Below are 6,123 nucleotides of genomic sequence, written 5' to 3'. Positions count from 1 at the left end.
TTAGAATGGCTAAAATTTAAAAAACTGACAGTACCAACTGCTGGCAAGGATATGGAACAATAGGAAGTCTCATTCAGCGCTGGTGGGATTGCAAAGTGGTACAGCCCCTTTGGAAGACAGTATAGCAGTTTTATACAAAGCTAAATATATGATCCAGCAATCACCCTTCTACGTATTTACCCAGTTGATTTGAAAACTTTATGTCCACACAAAGAGCTACATGAAAATGTTTTTAGCAACTTTATTTATAATTTCCAAAAACTGGAAGCTATCAAGATGTTTCGGTGAGTTAATGGATAAACAAACCGTGTACATCTATTCAGGGGAGTATTATTCAGTGATGAAAGAAAAGTCATGGATGAATTTTAAATGCATATTTTTAAGTCAAAAAAGCCCATCTGCAAAGGCTACATATTGTATGATTCCAATTATATGATTCTGGAAAGGCAAAACTATAGTGATAGTAAAAAGATCAATGTTTGCAAGGAGTTTGTGAGGAGGAAGGAAGGGTTGAACAGGTGAAGCACAGGGGATTTTGTTTTAGGATAGTGATACTGTAATTCTGGACACATGACACTATGCATTTGTCAAAACCCATATTACCTTACAGCACAAAGAGTGAACTGTAATGCATACAAATTTACAAAATCATCTAGGAAGTTGAGAGCTCTCAGGAAATTGTTCTGAACCAAACTTGGGTCCACTCCCCCACGTGCAGCAAAATCAATTTACTGACACCAGGTTGTGGTGAAGGAAAGTGCAGTGTTTATTGCAGGCGCCAAGCAGAGTCCAGGCAGCTAGTGCTCAAAAGACCTGAACTCCCCAATGGCTTCCAGGGAAAGGTTTTAATTTTGTTATTTTTATTTTTAAAATATCTATTTATTTATTTGTTTGTTTGTTTGTTTGTTTAGGTTGTACCGGGAATTAGTCGTGGTGTGCGGGATCTTTAGTTGTGGCATGCAGACTTCTTAGTTGTGGCATGCAGACTTCTTAGTTGCGGCATACAGACTTCTCAGTTGCAGCATGCATGCCGGATCTAAGTTCTCTGACCAGGGATCAAACCCAGGCCCCCTGCACTGGGAGCGTGGGGTCTTACCCACTGGACCACCAGGGAAGTCCCTCAGGGACAGGTTTTTAAAGACAGGCTGAGGGAGGGGGTTGTGGGTGTGTGATCAACTCTTGGGCATTTTTCTGATTGGTTGGTGGTGAGGTAATCAGGAGTCAACATCATCAACCTTCTTGTTCCTTCTAGTTCCAACCAGTCTGGGTCTATGGCTTGTGGGCAGCATACAGTTAACTTTTTCCGCCTGGTTTCAGCATCTGCAAAACTGCTGAAGGATATGGCTCAGAATATTGTCTATAGCCCTTTAGGAGGAAATAAGAGTCCTTGATTTTGTTTAATGGCAAAACTATTATTATTTTGTCTTGCTTGACTGGTTTCCTTTCTTTCTGCATTTTCTCACATTTCTGATTAAACTTATTCTTTGGAACTTGGGGAAGGCCTAGGAGGCTAAACAAGAGGCAGGCAGAGGACATGGGAGGGGGTCTGTCCTGGGAAGGCCCCATAGGGTCCTGCTCAGTTACAAAAGAATGCAGATTGTGACAAAATAATCTATTACAAATGTATGAAACAACCCACTAAAGGAGATGGGGAGAAAGAGTTCTGGGAAATATGGGAATGAGTTTCATGTGTAAGACTAAAGTCAGAAGAAACTGGACATTAGCACTGGTTCTAGTTGATAAAGTTATTTTCTGGAGGGGTACAGGTTCACAATTCTGATACTGGTACGTATGTATACTGGAATTGAGCAACTAAATAAATGGGTAGTGATTGTAGGAGCTGGGTTTCTTACTGTGTAGTGGTATAGGTGAGCAAGGAGAGGAGGCTAGAATGACAGAACAATTTGTGGATTAGAGTTGGAGCCATTAGTATAAACTCATGTTTAGCTTAAATAGATACAGATGGTTATATATAGAAATATTTACAGACATATCTATATACATGGGTTAGTATACATATATTTCTTTGCTATGTCAACTGAGAGGGCCCAGAAGAAACCACACCCATTAGAAATGAGCACACTTAGACACAGACCTACTAGAGAACGGACTTGAGGATATGGGGAGGGGGAAGGGTAAGCTGTGACAAAGTGAGAGCGTGGCATGGACGTATATACACTACCAAACGTAAAATAGATAGCTAGTGGGAAGCAGCCGCATAGCACAGGGAGATCAGCTCAGTGCTTTGTGACCACCTTGCGGGGGGGGATAGGGAGGGTGGGAGGGAGGGAGACACAAGAGGGAAGAGATATGGGAACGTATGTATATGTATAACTGATTCACTTTGTTATAAAGCAGAAACTAACACACCATTGTAAAGCAATTATACTCCAATAAAGATGTTACCAAAAAAAGAAAAGAAAGGAGCACACTTCATGTCCAGATCTTGGTTTCTAATACCATTCTCCAATAAAAGGAACTGGGGATTCTTAGAAAAATGATTGCTTTTAGGACTTGGGCAGGAAATACACAAGATGAGCCTGAAGAAGCTTGTAGTGCCAGAGGTAAGAAAATGCTCAAACAAAACAAATAAACAACCTCCCCACACACACAGTCATGAAGATATGTCAAAGGAACACAGGACCTAACTGAAAGAGCTCCCAGTGGCCAAAGCTGGAATAATTTGCACAACAAAATCAGTGAAGTAGTGTTGGATTATAACTCAATGTATAAAATATCAATAAATATCCATGAGTCCATACTGATATAAATAAATTATTGAGTAAGTAAATAAATGGGGGAGAATAGACAAATCTCTCATGCAGAAGAAGTCTAAATAACATATACCCTACTCTTGAGGTAGAGCATAGTTTCCCATCCCTTAAGTGTGAGCTCCTTCCAGAAAGTGCAGTATGAAAAGGTGGGGGGGCATGTGTAATTTTACAGCAGAAACACATGACAAACATTACCTCAGCTAGGTGATCAAGGTTAACATCCCAGTGATAAGTAACGCTAGTATTATGTACTCTTGATATAATGTGATAAAAATGGCACTCCCCCCACAAACCCATAACCCCAGTCTAATCATGAAAAAAACATTAGACAAATCCCAGTGGAGGGACATTCTACGGAATACTTGACCAGTACTCCTCAAACTCTCAAGGTTATTAATACAAGGCAAGTCTGAGAAGTTGTTACAGCCTAAGAAAACTAAGGAGACTAATGTAGTGTCATGGATGGGATATTGAAACAGAAAAAGGACATTAAATAAAAAGTAAGGAAATCTGAATAAAGTATGGGCCTTAATATTAATGTAGCAATATTGGTTTATTAATTGTAACAAATGTTACAAATATTAATGTACCAGGGAAAACTGGGTGTGGGTACTCTCTGCACTATTTTTCTGTAAATGTAACACTATTCTAAAATTAAAAGCTTATTTTTTTAAAAATTATGTGTTTTATTTATTTATTTTTGGTTGCATTAGATCTTCGTTGCAGTGTGCGGGCTTCTCATCGCGGTGGCTTCTCTTGTTGTAGAGCACAGGCTGTAGGCACGCGGGCTTCAGTAGTTGTGGCTCATGGGCTCTAGAGGGCAGGCTTGGTAGTTGTGGTGCACGGGCTTAGCTGCTCCGCGGCATGTGGGATCTTCCCAGACCAGGGATCGAACCTGTGTCCCCTGCATTGGCAGGCGGATTCTTAACCACTGCAAAAGTTTATTTTTTGTAAAGACAAGAAAATATTTCTAAAGCCTATATCTCATAAAGGACTTGAATCTAGAAATACATAAAGCACTCTCAAAACAGTAAGAAAACAAATAGCTAGTGGGAAGCAGCCGCATAGCACCAATAAAAAAGTGGGCAAAAGATCTGAAGAGATATTTTTTTAAGGAAGATATATAGATGGAAAATAAGCATATGAAAAGTTGCTTAACAATATTAGTCATTAGGGAAATGCAAATTAAAACTACCATGAGATACCACAACTTACCTATAAATGGCTAAAATTTTAGAATTAGAAACTGATTATACTAAGTGTCAGCAAGGATATGGAGGAATTGGGACTCTCATACACGGTTAAGGGAATGTAAAATGGTACAATCACTTTGGAAAACTGACAGTTTCTTAAAAGTTAAGTATACACCTACCATATGATCCAGCCATTCCACTCTGACGTGTCTATCAAGAGAAAAGAGAATATAAAAAGATATACAGGGCTTCCCTGGTGGCGCATTGGTTAAGAATCTGCCTGCCAGTGCAGGGGACACAGGTTCGAGCGCTGGTCCAGGAAGATCCCACGTGCTGTGGAACAACTAAGCCCATGCTTCACAACAAGAGAAGCCACCGCAATGGGAAGCTTGTGCACAGCAATGAAGACCCAACGCAGCCTAAATAAATAAATAAAAGAATAAACTATTAATAAATAAATAAAATAAAAGAATAAACTATTAATTAATTAATTTTAAAAAAGGTATACAAAGACTTACACATGGAAGTTCACAGCAGTTTTACTTGTAGTAGCCAAAATCTGGAGACAACACAAATGTTTCATTCAACAATTGAGTGGATAAACAAACTGTAGTACAATGCAATATTATACTGCAATAAAAAGGAATAAACTACTGATACTGCCAACAACATGTATGAACCTCAAAATAATTATTCTGAGTGAAAGGAGCCAGACCAAAAAACAAGCAAGCAAAAAACCTGGCACATGCTAGACGATCCCATTTATAGAAAACTCTAGAAAACAGAAACTAACCTGTGGTAACAGAAAGCAGATCAGTAACTGCACTGGGGGTAACGGGAAGGAGAGATTTAAAAGAGCAAAAGGAGGACTTCCCTGGTGGTGCAGTGGTTGGGAGTCCGCCTGCCAGTGCGGGCGATAAGGGTTCAAGCCCTGGTCCCGGAAGATCCCACATGCCGCGGGGCAGCTGGGCCCGTGCACCACAGCTACTGAGCCTGTGCTCTAGAGCCCGTGAGCCACAGCTACTGAGTCCGTGGGCCACAACTGCTGAAGCCCGTGTGCCTAGAGCCCATGCTCTGCAACAAGAGAAACCACCGCAATGAGAAGCCCGCGCACCGTAACGAAGAGTAGCCCCTGCTTGCTGCAACTAGAGAAAGCCCGCACACAGCAACGAAGACCCAACGCAGCCAAAAATAAATAAATAAATAAATTTAGAAAAAGATATATATTAAAAAAAGAAAAAAAGAGCATAAGGAAACTTTTAGGGGTGATGGATACATTCTCTATGCTGATTATGGTGAGAGCTTCACAGTTGTATATATATGTCAAAACTACCAAGTTGCATACTTTAAAATATGTGCAGTTTATTATATGTCAATTATACCTCAATAAAAAAATTTAAAGAAAACCAAAAAAAATTCTTCAGTAGAAATTTATAATGAAAATTATTTAAACACTTATAATTTAACTAAGCAATATATGCATATGGTTAAAAAATTAAACAGAAGAGATTAAAGAGAAAAACAATTCTCGCTGTCCCAATCTGAGGTCCTCCTCTCCGGTTTTTTTTTTTTTTTTTTTGCGATACGCGGGCCTCTCACTGTTGTGGCCTCTCCCGTTGCGGAGCACAGGCTCCGGACGCGCAGGCTCAGCGGCCATGGCTCACGGGCCCAGCCGCTCCGCGGCACGTGGGATCTTCCCGGACCGGGGCACGAACCCGTGTCCTCTGCATCGGCAGGCAGACTCTCAACCACTGCGCCACCAGGGAAGCCCTAAAACTGCTTTTTGAATTATATACGTATATATATTAAAAAACAATACAGAGCTCTGAGGGAGGAACTTCTGTTATTGTTGCTTTGGTTTTGGAGGGGTGATGTAGATAAAGAACGAATTCTTGTTGCATTTTGAGCACGTTGAGCTGGAGGTATGAGTAGAACATGCAAAAGGCAGTGTTTACAGGCAACCAGAAAGCTGAGGAAATCAGGAGACAGATGGTGCTGAGGTAACAGACTTGGGAGCCATTTAGAGTGGGGACGTGAGCCAGGAAGACAGCAGGGCTAGAGAGAATAAAAGGCCCAGAAGGGGACCCAGTGCTTTGGTCCTGGGTCAGTCATTGGGCAGAGGAGCAGGTGGAGAGGTAGTTGTGTCCGGGCAGCTC

This window comes from Grampus griseus (assembly GCF_964374135.1).
Source record: "Grampus griseus genome assembly, chromosome: 20".
Lineage (NCBI taxonomy): Eukaryota > Metazoa > Chordata > Mammalia > Artiodactyla > Delphinidae > Grampus > Grampus griseus.
Note: the sequence above shows the minus strand (reverse complement) of the source record.